The sequence below is a fragment of the Neopsephotus bourkii genome, unplaced genomic scaffold (genome assembly GCF_033783945.1).
Source record: "Neopsephotus bourkii isolate Nb327-2 ecotype Australia unplaced genomic scaffold, CSIRO-AGI_Nbou_v1 NB_1076, whole genome shotgun sequence".
Classification (NCBI taxonomy): domain Eukaryota; kingdom Metazoa; phylum Chordata; class Aves; order Psittaciformes; family Psittacidae; genus Neopsephotus; species Neopsephotus bourkii.
In genome coordinates, this window is record NW_026901564.1 from 401,610 (window position 1) to 421,227 (window position 19,618).

At 41.4% G+C, this 19,618-nt stretch overlaps 1 long non-coding RNA gene across 1 annotated transcript; it reads right to left on the reverse strand.

The window, feature by feature from the left end:
* Positions 1–13,009: 13,009 nt before the first annotated feature.
* On the reverse strand, positions 13,010–18,651 carry LOC133216959 (uncharacterized). The gene is made up of 2 exons (XR_009726763.1): positions 18,075–18,651; positions 13,010–13,955 (listed from the first exon to the last, which is right to left on the reverse strand). It is a non-coding gene; the product is annotated as an uncharacterized LOC133216959 (long non-coding RNA).
* Positions 18,652–19,618: the final 967 nt, after the last annotated feature.

The window sequence follows — 19,618 nt, forward strand, 5'->3', positions numbered from 1 at the left end:
CTCTGTCTTCCCTCCCTCCCTTTTCTAACCACGGACAATGGTGGACTGACTTTGTCTTAGTAGTCTTACTTAGGTCAAGCCTTATTGCTGCTGCAGACTATGCTTTGGCCAAACCTCAGCTGTTGGGCTTTGTGAGACAAGTGAGCAAAAGGTAGTCAGGCTAGACTTAGTAGCATCTTGTATCTTGCACTAATATTGTTCACCTCTGTAGGGACACTCAAAAACTGTCTAGACAAAGTCCTGTGAAGCTGGCTCTAGGTTGCCCTGTTCGGTCAGAGGATTGGACAAGATGAGCTCTAGAAGGCCCTTTGAACCTCAGCTTCTCTGCAGTTCTGTGATTACTACAGAAGATGTGGTGAAGAGCTGACTGGCAGCTGGATACAACTGGGGTGGAGGCCACAAATGCCTCTAGGAAGGCAGAAAGAAGTCCTGAAGTAACAATAGCAAGTAAACAAACAAAAAGCCCAAGGAGCATGGGCAGTTTGAGACTAATTGGCAAGAAAAATTTGCTGTTCAGCCTCTCCTTTCCCAGCCATCCTTGGGGGTCCGGATTCATGACCCAAAAGAGGTGAAGCTGCAAGAAGAAAAAGCAAATGTGATGACTGAATGGTAAATTTTAAACAGGAATTTTGGAAAGTACACAACCGGCTTTTCTTTGGTGTGAATGCCAGCCTATGGAGTGGAAAGGCTGGAACAAAACTCCAACAAACCTGCCAAAGCAGTTGGTGCTGCAGTGGTGGCAGGCACTGTAGGCCAGCACCCTTCTCCAGCTTGGCAGGCCTAGCATTGCTCTAAGCAGTATAACAAAGAAACAATAGATTAAAAAACAAAGTGATACAGTGCACAAATAAGTGGCACAGTGCTGGACCTTTTCAGCCTTGTAAAATGTCATATGCTTTATAAAGAGCAGTTCTCCATTGCATGACATTGTGCAAGGTCCTAGTCTTCTGAACCTTTGCTCAGAGGCAGGTCTGACGGTTCATAGACGATTGGTCAGTGTGATGTAGGTACATTGATCTTCCACAAGTGCAGTGGCAGGGAAAACAAACACTGCTGAGTTGTTTCTGAGGTGTGTTTTCTGTCTGGAGATTTTCTGAGGGGAGATTTTCTGATCCATGTTTATCTAGAATTTGGGGTAGGTTTTTTAGTTGTGATTCATGTGGGGAGAGCAGAGCTTCTGGCTGGGTGGGTTATTTGACCATGAGCAGTCATTAAACTTTTTACCAAGGAGGTCAGTGTGATCTGAAAATGATAACCAGGAAGCACCGAAGATGGGCTTTTGTGTTTGTTCTGGTTCAGTGGACAAGCAGCCATCCAGCTGTTTTGAGCTTGTTTTAAGAATTTACAGGATTGGGAATGTAGTTGGGAAGTTCTTGACAAGTGTGATTTGTGTGAGACTGTAGTTCCATTTTTCATTTTGTCATATAAATGCTTCATTTTAGACATGTCTTTAGACAGCAGACTCAACTTAGAAATTGGACACAGTACACACCAGGAGGAAAATTGCAAGTTCTTTATCCACGGCATGTCTTCAGTGTCAAATGTTGCAGATATTCAAAGAAGGATAGCTCTTCTGGTTAATTTGCAATATTTGGGATTTATTGTGCATTGAGGTATTTTTTGCATGTTTTAACTTGATGGAGAGATATTTGTGAAAGATGACCACAAGTTTCAGCTTTGTTTTCCCACGTCTGTAAATGTTGCACCCTGAACAGACCCTGCCCCTGGACTGACACTTGAAATCTGCACCTTGCTTGTTCAAATGCTGGTTTAAGTTGAATTTTGCCAGAGGCAGAGTTGAGTGAAAATTTAATGTGGATTTAAGCTTGTAACCATTCTCACTTTGTGTAGCCACTTCTTGTTCTTCCTCAGACCTCCTGGAAATAAATGAGGTTAGCTGGTTCTTCCAAGGCTGTATCTTTGGAGTTATCCAAGGTATGGTGGAACACAGCAAAAATGTTGAAACAGCTGTTTCCAAAATGTGACGTGAGCCTCACCTGTTTCCTCACTGTCCTGAGACCTGCGTTCAGGGAAGTGTTTCCTTTCCCCTAGCCGCTACTGACACCTGGCTGTGGTGATATTCCAGTTACCAATATTGACCATTAAAACTAATGAACTGCTGAGGCCTGAATAAATCCTTAAGTCATTGCAAATAAAGATTAAGCAGGCTTATCTGAGTAAGGCTCATTTTTAAAATGCTGCAGTGGATGCATTGTGAGGAAACCTTTAAGTTGAGACCTCAGTACACCTGAAGAGGCCTCCTGTACCAGCTGGCAGGAATATTAATAGCTGCCACAACTGATTTAGGTAAAGAATGTGTTTTCTTGGAGGATTTTAACTAATGAGACATGTCACTTTGTTCACCTTAGTTTTTCCTTGTTTTGCTTTAAAAAGAAGTTTTTGTTAAGCAGACATGAATAGAGTGTGCCTGGGTTTGAAAGCTTAGAAGAGCAGCCTACAAATTCTGGAACATAAGGGCAGGAGTCTCAACTGGGATGTCACCATGATTTCAGTGGGTGTGTGCTAACCTCGAGCAGTGAACAATCTGGACCCAAATGCTCATGGGCCAGTGTTAGTAAATAGATAATAGTGTGGGTGTTGGTACAGCAGTCTACACACATATATACATGCCCTAACTCTGCAAGGTGGAGGAGAAATGAAAGTATTTATGTCAGACATTGAAGGAATAACATAAGCCCAAACTGAGAAATGTGTTCTTCTTTCACAGCACCATCCTTCTGCCAAACTGTGCCTGTGGCACCATGGCAATTAGCCAAGGAAGATCTTTCTACTGTAATTCATTTAGAAGCCCTGGTATGTTTGCTCACCTAAATGAAGCATTTAGCCCCTGCTACTATTAAGCATTTTGGGTGACAGCGCACTAATAGTTGGCATAATCACAGTGCCAGCCAAATTGCAGCAATGTTACAGGTGTCAGGATGCTTGCTTATTTTCAAAACACTGCACATTTCAGATTGTGCATTTCTCATTTGAATAATTACATGTTTTATATTCTTTTGCATGCTGTTAAAAATAGTCTAGAGCCTTAAAATCCATAACTCTTGACAGCTGCAGTGGCATGATTTTTTTACTGGCTTCAGTTAGAGTGACTCAATCATCTGACAATTAGCAATGATTTTACAAAGCATATTTTGGAATCTACAAGGCTCATTTAGAGTAAAATCCCATTTTCTGCAAAATAAAGATTGCACTCTTCACTTTAGGATTTTACAGTGGTATTTTTTTGCCAGCTACTTGCCACTTTAAGTTTCTGTTGATTAAGTAAGAATAGGCTATCATTTCATTTCTACTTTCATCTGGGTTTTTTTTTTTTTTTTTTAATGACGTTGTCTCTTTGAATTCAGTGCAGTTGACTTGGAATTTACACGAGTATTAATATGAAAAGAAACAGGTCCCACGTCCTGGATCCTTAGAATGGGAAGTAATAACCAAAACATAGCTGAGAACGCTGATGTATCAACACACAAAGTCAACATGAAGAGTATGCTGTTAACGTTGTAGTCAGGCTCTCAAGTGTTGCAGAAATGCAAAAATCACAGTTGCCTGAAGATTTATCAGAATTTCCAGCCGTTGAATGCTTAACTGCATGGTGCTAATGGTGTTGTTTCAATGTAGTTTTTTTGCTTCACGATTTAATGTATAGTTACATTATCATGCCCTCTTTACTTCCAAAGTCCCTCTATGGCTTTTATTGCACAGCAGGGAATGTGCTTAGCAACTGTGTCAGATATTTTCTCTTAACTTCCTCTTTCCTTATTCATGACTCCTCTTCCTGTCTTCTGGCCTGCACCAAAAATCTCATGTGCTTCCTTGGCCTATCCTTTCTTTTCATCATTAAGATTCACATTCTGCCTGCACTGCACCATCTGTGCTACAGCAGCTCAGTTACAACTAGTACATGAACATGAGGCCGAAGAAACTGCAGCCTGAGGTGCCATCAGTTGAATAAATGACTTTTTTTATGATTTCAAATATAAGCACATCAGTCACCTACTTTTCAAGTCACAGAATCATAGAACATATTGGGTTAGGAAGGACCATAAAGATCATCTTATTCTATCCCTGCTGCTGTCAGCAGGAACACCTTCCACTACACCAGGTTGATCAAAGCTCCATTCAACCTGACCTTGACCACTTAGAGGGATAGGTCAGCCACAACTTCTCTAGGCAGTCTTTTCCAGGGTCTCGCCACCCTCATGCTCAAGAATTTCTTCCTAATCTAAATCTACCCTTTTCCAATTTAAAGCTATTCCCCCTTGTCATATCCCTACATGCCCTTGTAAAAGGTCCGTCTCCAGCTTTCTTGTAGGCCCCTTTAAGTACTGGAAAGCTGCTCTAAGGTCTCCGCAGAGCCTTCTTCAGGCTGAATAAGTCCAACTCTGTGTGTTTTCCTTCATAGGGAAGTGCTCCAGTTCCATGATCATCCTTATGGCCCTCCTCTAGACCTATTCAAGGAGGTCCATGTTTTTCTTACACTGGTGATCCCAAAGCTGGATGCAGTACTCCACATGGGGTCTCACCAGAACAGAGGGACAGAATTGCCTCCCTCGACCCACTGGCCACACTTCTTTCGGTGCAGCCCAGGATAAAATTGGGCTGTGATCACACATGACTGGCTCATTCAGTTTTTCAGCCACCAGTCCCCAAAGTCCTTCACCTTTGGGCTGCCTGCAATCTACCCATTACTGTTATTGTTTCCATGTTTGGGATTGCTTCAATATAGGGGCAGTCCTGAAATCCAGGTTCAGGACCTTGCACTTGGCTTTGTTGAACTTCATGAGGTTCACATGGTCCACCTCTCAAACCTGTTAGGTTTGTGCTTTTGTGAGCTGCAGGGAAAGTGTAGAGGAGCAATCTAGCAATGTTGTTGGATCACTCAGGTAGGGATCAGTTTGTGTGTCAGGTAGGCATCAGACCAGTTCACCTTTTGAAATGCTCTCTGCCCTCAACTGTAAATTTTAGAACACTTGTGTTTGGGGTTTTTTTTAACTCCACACTTTATCCTGTTGTCGGTACATCTCTCGAGCTCAGCCACTACAACCATTTGCTAAAGCAAAGCAGCTTTTACTTTTCTAAAGACTTTTTCCAAAGTTAAAGGAATTCATATGATTTCACCGGCTTTCATACAGTGCAACCATTGCAACTTGATGAATTCAGACTTCCTGTTTTGCATTTCATTTCAGTGCATTCTGTGAGACTAACTAGAATTTACTGGAAATTGAGTTTTTCTAAATTATTTTTCTAATTTATCCTCCTTGATCATGTTTTCTGTTTCTTTTAAAAGAATTTGCAAAGGGACAAAAAAAGGGATTTGAGACAAGGAGGCACAAAATGGAATACAGACCTTTGTAAAAAGAAGTAGATAGAATCAGTTCTAAGTAACTTTAAGTTTGATGGCTTTGTAACAGTAGCAATGGAAAATGACTGAGGTACATGTTTCACAGAAAAAAAAAATGGAGTGCAGCTAGAGAACATAATGAGAATTCTTGTATAAGATAAACCATTGTAGTTGGTGTAGTTTTAGGTCCCTATGACCTTAGTGCAAAAATAAGTGTAAGAAAAACAGGACAGAAAAACAGGACATGTGGATAGAGTATCTGAAACTAGCAGATGTCCAGGATGGACTGCAGCTAAGCTAACTGATAAGTAGGACAGGATGATTATGTCTGCAGTCTTATCCAATCAGTTAAGCTGGTGTAAGCATTACCTACTGCATGTGCTTCAAAGACTGCCAGAAGTGATGAAGATTGTTGAAAGAAGTAAACGACCCCCAAAGACCACCACCACATTTCTGTACACCTGCGGGGAAACTTTCTAGAAGAATGATGTGATACAGAAGTAGCCTCATGAATATGCTTGTATGTACATAATGAATATGTATGCTTAGTGACTATAGAAGGATGGCTTGTTTAGCAATTCGGGAGACGCACTAGGAGATGCTATCCCCCCGTGTCTCCCAGCGCCACCATAAAGAATACCTGCTTGTCAACTTAAACTTTATTGGCGAGTTCCTGGAGATTTCTCTGAATCAGTAGAAACAGAACTAAATGGCAAACGTTTCTCTTCAGTCTCATCTTAGCATTTAGAAAAAAAAACACCCAAGAACAAAATAAATTCTATCTTCATATTAACCAGGAAAGTGTCCTCATCAGCCTCTCTTCAATCTGAAGCTCATGTGGAAGTTGATATAACAACTTTCAGTGATGATTTAAGTGTCACATCTGTTACTGAAAAATAAAAACCTAGTAGGTGAGTATTCCTCCATGAAATGTTAACCTTTTGTAAAGACCTATTTACACATCAAAAAAGCCAAAAGGCATTTTTAGCTGATGTAAATCAGCATAGGCCCAGCTCTGCAGTTTTATCCACCTGTTTTACACCACTCTCCATATTGGCAATCTTGCTTCTGGCTATGTAGAACTATAATCTGTAGATCTTTAGATTGGCACCTGTGGATGTGGCCAAGCAATCCTTAGCAGGTTAAAAGCTGTGGAGCAGGATTTTCTTTCTAAGCAGGCATCTTTCTGCAGACGTACCCTTTAACATTGCTCAGTTTTGATGATTAGCTTCCTAAGATTGCTCAGGATGAATGAATTGAACAAATTTATCTTCTAATAAAGCTGCCAGGACTCATGTTGCTGAGGTCCTCCTAGAACCTAACTTCTCTTCAGAATCTTCACAGAAAATGGGAAGTGAATTGCAAGCAGGGGTTATGGTAGTCTGAAGTCCATTGCCTCTGCAAGACACAGGAGCAGGTCCTGTCTGCACATAATTGAGTGGGTTAGTTAGAGTACTGTAAGCCTATATGCAGACCTTATTTTGGGGTGAATGGCATATTTCAGCATAAGTCCATGCTTGTCTGACCTAAACTGAATGAAAATAAGCTGAGTTTAAACTAAGGGATGACTGATTTTTCTGGCTTTTGCACTGAATCAGCTATGTTAGGTTTGAAAACACTTTGAAAGACGACCCTACAACTCTGCATGCAGGCAAGCCTTTAAGCTTCAATTTGTTTGTGTGATACACAGACCAGAGTGTACAAAGGGCATTTTTGTTCTCCTCCCAGCTCTGATCCACACGTCTCTTTCTTCACTGTTATTTTCTGCTGGACCCATGAGGTCATCTCAGTTTGACTATTCATTTGTGACTGCAATAATAATTTTTTAGAAGATGTCACATGTGGTGAAAATTCGTGTCCGAACACTGTTAACAGCATGGTGAAAGACAGGCTGATCTTCACCTGGCCAGAGCTGGAAGCATATTCTGGAGATGCGGTTTTACTCATCTGGGACTGATTTCAGTTTGTAGCCTATTTGCCAGCATGACATACCATCAGATTTCCAGAATACTCGATGGGAGGATTTGCGCTTTCAGCTGCACACTGATGAGTGCCCCTCTGGTTCCCCTCCCCCAGCTCATTAGCATGCATGTCTTCCCTTATTAGTGTTCGTCATTATGTGAACAGCTGGTAACTGTTCTGTTTTCCTTCTCCTCAGAAAGAGGGCTTCACAGCCATGAGGAAAATTAGTATTAGGTACAAGCAATTTTTAATACTGACTCCAGGTCCATTAATTTTTTCATTATTGTTATCACCATCACCATGGCAAGGGTGGGCAGGTAGGCTGCAGGCCTGATTCCCATCTCACTGGAGAGTATAGAGGGAGTAAAACTCTTCCAAAGGCAGCAGGGTTACACCAATGCAAGCTGGGGTAAGTGCAGATCAGGGTCTGACTCATTACATTTTTTTTTTTCATGCCTGCCTTTAAAATATGAATAGTTTCTCTTCCAAATCCATTTAACTGTAATTAACTGTAATGAAGTTGTGGGGGCTTTTGGGGTTGTTTTTTTTTTCTGCTTGTATTTCTCAAATATATGCTCCACCAAAGATTTTAAATAACCCCTCTGGCTGCATATCTTACAATCAATGTAGAAATTATTTCTCTCACGTATGTAAGGAGAAAATGAAAAAGAGATAATTGGAAACTAGACATATTTGCTGGGGTCCTCACTTTGATTTTTTTCCTTCAATAAATGACTGGTTAAGATGGAACATGCATTTTTAGTGGACCATGGGTATATTCAGTACTTTCAGCCAGGTCGCAAGGCTTCATGAACTGTCTGAAATATTCCAGAATTTAGACCTCCCATCTTCCTTCTGTATTGTTATACTGGTTTATTATTTTTCATTTTATTCTAATCTCACATTCCAAAGAAAATGATTTTAAAACAAATCAATAGAACATTTCTAAATGAACAGAAGCGTTTAACCAGTCAGATGATGTGAAAATTAAGGACATGCTGCGAACAAAATGCCAGGAGATAGATATCAAAACTGGTTTTGAATGTTGAGTTACTTCCCTGTCTTTGAAATGGAAACACACATAGAATGATTAATTGCCTGAACAAAGTCAATGAAATACTACATCTTCTGCTTATTTGTAACCTGTGGGATCACATTTTCACTTCTCGATCTATTAGTCTCAACCGTGTACCACTAGAGGGTGCTCAGATAGCAGTATTTCTGGGAATTTATAAATCATTATTTCTGGAATTTTTTGCTCATATAAAGCTAGGTGTGGCTTTAATTCTCATCTTCTTACTGGATCTGGCTGGTTTGTTTCCTTGTTTTTTTTTCCCTCTGTCTCTATTTAGAGCTTCTGCAAGCTGAGAGACCCTTGAATGAGTTTGTAGTTCATCATCTTGATGCTATTTTAATAGCATTCATCAGCACACATAGTCTCACTGCGTCGCTCCTCACATCATGGCCAAACACGAATTATTGTGCCACAGACATGAAAACAGAATTAAACCTCAGCTTCTAAGTATTTAAATTGGATGTGGTAGAATCTGGAGATCCAGAACCATTTCAGGGTAAGCAAATCTGTGGTACTTGCCTCACTGCCTATTCTACCCCATCCCAAAACTAAGCATATTTATCTTCTCTGGATTTACCAACTTCCATTTCCCACGCAAGGAGACATTCAATGTCTAAAATTACTCACTTCGTCACCCATACTAAAAAGTCTAAGCAAATCCACACCATTTGCATAAGCCTCATGCATGATGTGTGTTGCATCTCTTCCAGTAAGTACATTTCACTGTGCTGTGTAATATCACTGTCCTGTGTCAAAAAACCTCCACTAGGTGAGAGCCTTTGTTGTGAATCTAGAAACCTCGAATGTAGGCTGTTTATACATTCTCCAAGAACAAGGAGAGGATGTTTTTCACAATCACAAGAGATGAATAACAACCAGCCTTGTAGCTGAACTAGGCTTTAGCACCATTTAACTAATCTGTGAAATACCACATACTGAGAAAGTGCCAGCAAAACCCAACCAATGTTAGATTTTTCCATTTCTGTTCCAGTCTATAAGATAGGTCAAGACCTTCTCAAGAACAGTTATTTAATTAAATGCAGGTATGAGATATTCTAGCTTCAAAAAACCCAGACTCACCTTTTAGGGGATTCCTGGAATGAATAGGTTGGAAGGAAAGAGAGAACCAGTCGGACAAGAAATAAAACGTGACCATTCACTATATTCACCATGACAAGTGCAAGGTCCTACACCTGGGTTGGAGCAATCCCAGGCACATCTACAGGCTGGGCAGAGAAGAGATTCAGAGCAGGCCTGCAGAGAAGGACTTGGGGGTATTGGTTGATGAGAAACTGAACATGAGCCAGCTGCAGTGTGCGCTTGCAGCCCAGAAAGCCAACCGTATCCTGGGCTGCATTAAAAGGAGTGTGACCAGCAGGTCGAAGGAGGTGATCCTGCCCCTCTGCTCTGCTCCTGTGAGACCTCACTTGGAGTATTGTGTGCAGTTCTGGTGTCCTCAACATAAAAAGGACATGGAACTGTTGGAACAAGTCCATAGGAGGGTCACGAGGATCATCAGGGGACTGGAGCACCTCCCGTATGAAGAGAGGCTGAGAACGTTGGGGCTGTTCAGCCTGGAGAAGAGAAGGCTGCGTGGAGATCTCATAGCAGCCTTCCAGTGTCTGAAGGGGGGTATAGGGATGCTGGGGATGGACTCTTCATTAGGGATTGCAGTGACAGGACAAGGAGTAACGGATTAAAACTTAAACAGGGGAAGTATAGATTGGATATAAGGAAGAAGTTCTTTCCTGTGAGGGTAGTGAGGCACTGGAATGGATTCCCAGGGAAGCTGTGAATGCTCCATCCCTGGCGGTGTTTACGGCCAGGTTGGACAGAGCCTTGTGTGACATGGTTTAGTATGAGGTGTCCCTGCCCATGGCATGGGGGTTGGAACTAGATGATCTTAAGGTCCTTTCCAATCCTGATTATTCTATGATACTATGATTCAGAGATGGGTGGGAAAAAAAAGAGATGGCCTCTGAAAAAAGAAGTCAGGAAAAGTGCCTGACCAGCCTGTGGATGCATCTCTGAGTGCCTTTCCTGTTTACAGCTCTGCAGGCATGATGTGGATGAAATTGGTCCAGATTAAGCCAGAGTTTTTACATAGCTGGGCTAAGAATGTAATCTTTCAGGGATTTTCTCAGTGTTTCAGTCACTCCCTTTGATTCTGGACTGTACCTCTGATCCTTTTCTCTATTGCCCCTCTGTAGAATAGGTATCACATTTCTTCAAGGAAGTTTGTTAACCTTTGGCTGAAGCAAGTGTATCTGTGTAATGATAGTCTTATTAACTGTTGGCAAATGCTAAACTCCTTTTACAAAAAATGATGAGAAGGCAATCCATCTGCCTTCAGTATTTCCTGTCAGTCTCATTTCAGAGCCATGTGAGTAAAAGAGCAAAAGTAGCTGCAGATGGTGACCTTCTTGCAGTGAACAGTAACATCATGTGAATGCTGTTAGACTAATTTCAGTTTGAACATCTGGTTACTTTTGGCCATGAGGTAGGATAAGCATGTGATGATGGTCATAGATAGGAAGAGGCAGAACTGCTTTGAGATAGTTTTGCTCCCTTGGTTGTATTTGATCATTCCTTGTTTCCAGTTGATGTCTCCTGTATGTAGAATCATACCTCTGGTTATGCTTAGATGACCAAGCGATCCCAATTGTCCTTTGAATGAATGGTCACTGTCACTATTTACTCTTCCAAGGACTCCACATTATCAACCTTTGAAAGAACAATTTGATGGAACAGGGAGAGAGCATAAGCCAGAGACATGATGTAAGGGGTCACCATTTAATTGCAAGACAATTAAGTACAGAAAACAAGCAGCATAGTCCACAATCTTGAAGGCAAAAGGAGGATGGTGAGAGAAGGCAGTAGTTTGAAAAACAGTTACTGCCGAAAGGAAAACACGGCAAACTGTTTTTTTTTAAATAGAAACAGGGTGTATCCCTGTAGGCAGGTGAGGGAAAAGGGCAAAAGCTGTGAGAAAGAAACTCCCTAAAGAGAGAAGAGGAAAAAGATACAAGGGAGAAGTAATGGGATTAATTTTGATGTTTGAAGGGAAACTGAGGCAGTATAGTCTCTGCAAAAGCACATCTCTCTTTTGATTAAAATTAACTGGTACTGTCTTAAGTCTGAGGCAGAGTCATGTTTTCCTGGAGTTTGTTTCCTTCTTTAGCTGCAGTTGTGGTATCTCTTATTATCTGAAATTACCTACTATGGAAAAATAATAACTCTCAAACAGTACATTGAAAAGCCCATTATATCATTTTAAAGGTCAGATTTTAAAATTGATTTGAACTTGATTTATTGGTATAAGCCTGGAAACATAGCACACAGTGATTTCTGACTGCAAATAAAGAATATTTTACCTGCCTGACTTGTGGGTGAAAATGGTCTGGATCAGCAAACGAGTTACACATATCTGTATATGGTTGCAAATGGTCTGCATTTTAAATTGCAATGCAGAATGCAAAAGCCTGGGTATTTTTGCATTTGGAGTTCATTGCATTCTCTAGAAAGTGTTTTCAGGAGTTGGTAGGACTGCTCTCTGACATGAGATTTCACGTGCTCATTCTGTTACCAGAAAAATGTTGGAGAGGACTAGTAACTTTCATACCCTTTGTCCTTCACATCAGAAGCCTTCACTCAGCTGAGTGGTGGCTTTACCTTTGTCTGTGACTTTTGCCAGAAGTGCTTTGCTTTGAAGATCTCATGGTCTGTGTGTTACGACAAGCATATTACCTTTCCAACCTAAGGGGCCTAGAGAAGATTGGTCAGTCTGCCTCTTCTAAAGGAGGACATGCAACAGCTGTGACCACAGCACCTGATTGAGCCTAGGGTGCTCTGCCGTGTTCCCAGGAAAGAAGCCCATATATAGCTCTACAACATAGCCATGTAGAGCACATACAACAATCCAGCATGATGGCAAAGATGGAAGCAAGGTGGGTAGGAGCTGGTTTCCACCCCTCCAGCAATTCATCCACACCTCTATACAGTCTAATGGCTGGATGAGCTGCAGCCTGCAGCCAGGCTGGGAGCCCTAGGCTTGGCAGATGTCATGTTGCGTTTCCTGACTAAACTGTTCATATGCAGCCATTCACTGATCCACACCCCACAGGTTCGTGAACTTCAGGCTACCTTCAGGACACTGCGCCTCTTCATTGCTTCACTTCCAGCACTGGGCCTTGAACCAGTCAAAGCCTTACATAGTCTCATTTGCTCTGTATGAAAGACTTCTCTGCCCTTTTTGAAGACGTAATTTTAACACCCCTATGAAGACCTGATTTTGCCACAGCTGGGAAGAGAAACTAAACTATGGTGAAGACTCTTGGATGCTTTCAAGTCATATTCATTGCTTGTGGAAATGAGCAGATTTCAGCAATTTACCTCAAGCAGAATTGTGCAGTTATGAGAAAAATGTGTAGTTTTGCCACCATATTCCTTCATGAACTGGTATGTGTTATTATGGTTTGGGTTTTGGTTTTGTTCTTGCTTTGTTTTGTTTTTAAATTGTTGTTGAGCCTTCCTATTCATGCTCTGGAAATTGTTTTTCTCCAAGCCTTCCACGACTACAGCTAACTTTGTAGACACCATGAGACGAGCGTAGGCATTTTAATGACGGATACACAATTTTATTGTGACACAAAGTAGAACAGTTCAGTGATTTTTTTCTCTGGCAATTGCTGTATCAAGTGGACCTTCACAACAAGGTTTTCTAAAATTAAATCTCTCTAGTCATTCCTAGGTAATGTAATGTTACTCTTTCTTGTATGTGCTTACATTAATTCAGCAATGCATATAATAGAAAGTAGAAAGGCCAAGAAGAGGGCTGAACTTTCTAAACTGAGGATATTTGTAGATAGGCATGACTTGCAGATCTGAATGTTGACATTCTGATGCAATGGCTCCGAGTTAGACACTGTGGCATGCAAATACAAGAATTCTTCTGCTGCATTTGTCTCCTTAGTTGTTAAGTAGTGATTGTGTTTGTGCAGATTCATAGTATTACTGCAAAGAGATGAACAAATCAGATTATTTCTATACAATGAGCTGGGTAGTGTTTTCTCAGTGCTATAACACTGGAGAGATTTAAAATGTACCTGTTAAAATACTTGTATTCTAGCAGGTGCAGAAACATTAATTTGTAGACATCATATTAACACATATTTTGCACAGGCATATTGTCTTTTGTCCCATAACCCCGATGACTTTTAAAAACGTTAAGGACTCATGAGAAGTTTTTATTCATCAGCTGCCTTGGCATGAGCCCTAGGCCTGTCCACCCATGCACGGGTGTTGCAGTCTGTGATGTGATCATCATCTTTGACAAAGAATTGCTTACAGCATAGTCCTGCTATGGAGTGCTCTAAAAGAGTGGAATTCATGTTTTTGTGTCTGAAGCATTACACTGAGGTTTTACAGGCACAAACCAATTTATGTCACTTCTTTCTTTTGTGCCCATGGCAAGTAGCTGACTTCTGCAAAGTGCTGTAGCTCTTGAAAGTCATGCTCATGTCTCTCCAGGAGGGAAGATACCTTCAGCAAGAACACAACCTGCCAAAATGAAACGAGAAGAATTTCCCTTTAATGGCTAAGATGAATACTATTTTATAGCAAAACACATGTCAATGAATACTCAACAGCAAATTCCCAGTGCTCTCAGTGTTTGCTTGTGGGAAACAGTAAAAATGGTAGTGAACTTTGCTTGAGCTAGAGAAGAATTTTTATTTCGCACAGCTTTCAATACAAGTTTGGTCTGCAACACCTAATTTTTGGAAGACACAGCAGTACAAGTCAGAAATTACTGGGTTCCATAAAGCTGTTTTTCAATTAGACGATGCCTCTTTCATCTGATTTTATTAGCGGCACTGTGTTGTGGTTTAAGCTCAGCCTGTCACTCAGAAATCATGCAGCCGCTCGCTCACTCCCTGCCACTTCCTCCCCCTGCTCCCAGAGGGATGGAGAGGAGAATCGAAATAATGTAACTCCCACGGGTTGAAATAAGAACAGTCCAGTAACTAAGGTATAACACAAACCACTGCAATGCCACCAATAATAATAATGATAAGGGAAATAACAAGGGAAGAGAATACAACTGCTTACCATCCGCCGACCAATACCCAGCCTGACCAAGCAGTGATCTAGCCCTTTCAGGTAACTGCCCCCAGTTTATATAGTGGGCGTGATGTGCTGTGGCAGGGAATACCTCTTTGGCTAGTCTGTGTCAGGTGTCCTGTCTCTGCTTCCTCCCCGCTTCCCCTCCTCCCTGGCAGAGCATGAGACTCAGAAAGTCCTTGCTCAGAGTAAACATTACTGAGCAACAACTAAAAACATCAGTGTTATCAGCACTGGTCCCAGGATGAAAGTCAAAAACACAGCAGTGCACCAGCTACTAAGAAGGAGAAAAATGACTGCTACTGCTAACCCAGGACACACTGTTTATTTCAGAGTCATGAGACAACCATGGGAAAGCCTTGTGTGCATAATAACAAGAGAGCAAAATAAAATGTCTTCATGTGAACTTCCCTGACAAAAATACCTGCCCTTAGGTGTCCTAAATATATTAAGGAAGATAAAATCTTGTCTGAAATATGTGATGAGGTGTATGTTCCATGTTTTAGGTGCAAATGGCTTAGTGCTGCTTAATTCTGCCAGACTGGCTCCTTGAGTTGAGTGTTTAGCTATCTTTAGATCTTCTTCAAAATGTGACATAGTGTTCTGTTCTGATTTATGGTAAGTCTAGCGGAAAGTGATACCCCTCATGAGTGTTTGCTTTGTGTGATGTTTGTGGCCTTCTGGCTTGTAGTTTACAAATTCTCCTGTGCTATTTTTATACTGTTTTTATAGTTCATTTTATTCACTTCATAAGAACAAAAAAGAGCCCAATCAAACTATCAGTTGAGGACAGATAAACTGGTTAAAAAAAAAAAAACAACCTAAACAGTAAATTGATTGTCTGCCAACCAAATGAACCACTTCAAGGCAAGAAAAGGAGCTACTGTACGTATCTGATGCAGTTTATAGGATCAGCTGATATGCACTTAAAATGTTACGGCATTGACTATATACAAAGATTACACTATAAAAGTTTAACTAGGGCAAATCAAATAATTCATACACTCTGACACCTATAGATAACACCAGAATTAATTAAGGATCCTGCAGACCTTTACTCATGCTAGTAGTCCCAGCAAAGTCAAAGGCTTTCAGGACTACCTAAAGCCTTCTGAAAACTCTTGACCTCCCTCAAGTGGCAGTGACTCTTTTCACGCCATGACACAACTCCTCTGTGCTTTTTGGTTTTTGTCAGAAAAGTCCTTGGAGATGTGCAGCAGTGTGGGACAGAATTAGCCCTTCATTTCATCTGAAGGCCTTTGAAGCAGAGGAAGATCTTGGAAAGCATCCTTCCAATATCTGAAAAGGGCCTACAAGGGTGCCCTTCATCAAGTACTGTAGCTGGACTTAGGCTTAAGGACAAGGCTTAATGGGTTTAAACTTAAACAGGGGAACTTCAGGTTAGATGGAAGGCAGAAGCTCTTTACTATGAGGGTGGTGAGGCACTGGAACAGGCTGCCCAGAGAAGCTGTGAATGCTCCATCCCTGGCAGTATTCAAGGCCAGGCTGGACAGAGCCTTGGGAGGCATGGTCTAGTGTGAAGTGTCCCTGCCCATGGCAGGGGGGTTGGAACTAGATGATCTTAGGTCCTTTCCAACTCTAACTATTCTATGATTCTATGATTCCGTGATTCTACGATTCTATGAAATAAGATGTGTATATAGAACCAGGCACCTAAAATGCAACATAAAACCCAAAATAAGTAAAATTTATCATTATTAATACTATTACTACTACTATTGTTAAATGACACTTCCATTCTGAAGAGTGGTTCTTTCTTAGCCAGTGACAAAAGCTATGAATTTCTAAGTACACATCACAGGACAACTCTCCATCAGGCAGTGTCCTATTCACCCAGCTGTGAATACACAGCCAGAGGATATTGTTAGATATCTATTTGCCTCAGCTTCTAATGTCAACCTTTAATGTTTGTTGGGTTGGTTTTTTGCTGTTTGTCCTTGCGATAACCTGGAAACCTAAGGAGAGATTAAACCCAAGACAGTGTATAAGGACTGGCTTAAAAAAAAAAGAGTGAAACTGTGTTCTATGCTCCAATTTGGCTTGCAGTCTGGCAAATTGTGGCCTCTTCAGGATTAATGTTCTAACCTATATGTGAGTTATGTGTGTTCAGGGATAAGAATTATTTATTCATTTTAAGCAATGCTAATTTTAGATTACTTCTTCTCTGTTAAGATCTAGCATCATTTTTAATGCTGGCCAAATATAAATGAAAAAAATAAAGAAAAACTTTTTGTCTAAGTGGCAAAAACATCCTACTCCTGCCTACTGTGAGATCAGTTGAGGAAATTCTGATGTGACTGAGTATGCCATTCATGGGACCAGATCTGTCTGCAGGACCAGAAACATTTTATTGTGAGCTTTGCTCATGCCAAACGAATGGTCAAGTGCAAATTTAATCTGAGCTCTGGAGTCTGCTTGAGCCTAGGAAGACCAAGCTCTGGTCCTTGCAACTAAGTCAGGAAGGAGTGTCTGGGCAAGGACACCTCAGCTTGACCACCAGCACATACCTAGAGCTTGTCTCTTCACAAACTACATGTGGATTCTTTGAGCGGAAGCTACAGCCAGGCTGCAGCCAGCTAAAGAGGCAGAAACAGATTTTGGACCTTGCTGTACCTAGACCTACTCGTCTGCTGCTGGAGTTTGACGTTTGATTCCGTTGACTGGGGAATTCACCAAATAAAAGCAGTATTCTGGATCTTATCTGTGGCAAGTCTTGGATACCTCTTGCAAGAGTTCCCAAATCCACAGAGCAGCCATTTCTCTTGCCTGAGAAACATGATCTCTACTGCTGTCACAGTACAATTCAGGCACAGAATATGTACTCAGGCAAGTCCACTCAGGCTGGTATGCAAACACCTCTTTTTCTTACTCTTTGTGTGATCGCAATAATATCTCAGAAACGGGCTCCTCACAAACAGGTTTGTGGATGATGGGAATTTTAATGACAGATTTATGCACAGCAAAGGAAATTGCAAAGGCCAAATGTTCAGAACCTAACAGGCTACGTGCAAGAAAGAGCAAAGCAGGCAGCATAGGAAAGAAATGGGGGACTTCAAGAACAATGAAAATATTGACAATCACAGAAGAAAGTTCCAGGAAATTAGCATGAAAATGCAACCTGAAGGAGAGTTGAAGCTTGTATATGTTACCCACTAGGAGGCACAATGTTTTCATACTAGAATTAAAGATGCTATTCAAGAGGCTGGAATGTACTTACAATGTTATCAGAACACAGCAAAAGCAAATTAAGAATGATGAAACAGATTAATAAAAAAAAGGAATAAAAATCCATAAAGTTCAAATGAAGGACCTAATTCCATCCCTATCAAAATATAAACAGCCACATTCCCATTAAGTTCAGTGGGAGTATTATAATAAGCCTGAAGTAAGGTCCTTAGTAAATGCTAAAACCTACATACATGCAAAATGCACTTAAAAAAAAAAAAACAAACTTTTTTGTTTTACTTCTAAAAGAAAAGTAGGCAGAAATAATCCCCTATATTTGGGTTGTTTTCCCAGAAACAAAGACTGAGTTACTTTTTACCTCCTAAAGCACTGCAATTAGTGTCAGCAGTCTGGTCCCAAGTCACAGGTGAATAAAAAGTTGAGAGGACCTGTGTCTGTGCTCTTTGCTGACAGCATGGTTGTTGCAGGATGGTGTCCTCCTTTCAGGGTGCACACAAAATGACAATTGTCTGCCACATACTAAGTTGTTAGTAATGGAGCGGAGCCTTCTGTGTTTCTCATGTCAGCTTCTCGGGGCTTGCAAAGAACTGATGCTTTGGCTGGCCTCAGCATTCCTCTAATGAGTCTTCAAAAGCCATATCAGCTTGAAGGGGATGGTACAAGGAGAAATACAGAGAAAGGCCTGCATGGGAACTGCAAAAAGTCTATGTGGCTGTATTCAAAACTCAGCACTGGGACACATTTGAGCCCTTGTGTCCATATGAATACCTCACCTGGATCATGATGCCATGTATGGGTGAGATCCTTCCTCTTTTTCCTGGGTCTTTATTGGGAAGGCAGCCTAGCTGAACAAAATTGCAGGAGTAAGAGGCATGCTTTAATTAGTCCCTAATTTGTCCCGCTGGGGAAAGCAGGGTCCCAGGGCAGGCTGTGACAGACCCTTGAAATAACTGGGCAAAGCCAATTCTGAGGCTTGCAGCTGGCTGGTTGACACCTGGCACTTTTGCAGAGGTGCTGAAGAGGAAAGGTTATACCTCCTCTAAGACTGTACCAGGGCCGCAGTTCCAGGTATACGAGAATGTGACTGTGTGCAGCTGAGGCTGTAGCAAACCTCCCATCCACCTCCTCCATGCAGGACAAAGACCTTTGGGAGACTACCAAGGACATGAGCTCCCAGACAACTGTTCTTGCAGATGTGTGGCCACAAAGGGGGGGAGTTGAGGACATCTCCATATGTGCACTATCTAGGATTTCTGGGGAGCTCAAGGACTGTTTGCTGACTGTGTGTCTTCACCCCTAGAAATAGGGCAGCTCTTCACAATCCTTAGCCTCAATCTGACAAAACTTGCTGACCCACGCTGGTTCTGCTTCTCCTCTCTATAAATGATTTTTTTGCACAGGTTCAGCACTTTGGTTATATTTTGTATTGTGGTCTGTGGTTTTGTGGGGGCAGCTACTGTAACTTGATCATTACTTGTCCCACAGCTCCCAGTCATCTTTAATATTGCTCTGCTTTTGTGACATTCAAGTGCTGTCCACTACCTTGCCTGCAAGCCTTTGACCTTTCTGGGTAAGGATCGTTTCTTATTGCATGCTTAGTGTCATGTAGAACTCCCTCATTGAGGCCTTGCATACCACTACAGAGCAATGAAAGTAATGATGATGTTAATAAACTCCCAAGAAATAGCAGTACTCCATAAGGAAAACCAGCAACAAGCTGTTCTTAAAGCACGAAGAGGAAAAAAGTGAATCTTGTCCAGTCAAGCCCAAAGATGTCATTCCCAAGTTGATGTGTTCCACCTACCCAGTACTTGCTGCAAACTAAAACATCCCAAAGATGAAAGTAGGCTGTTTGACGTATGCCTCTGGTCCAACCTCTAGCAGTTGGGATTCGA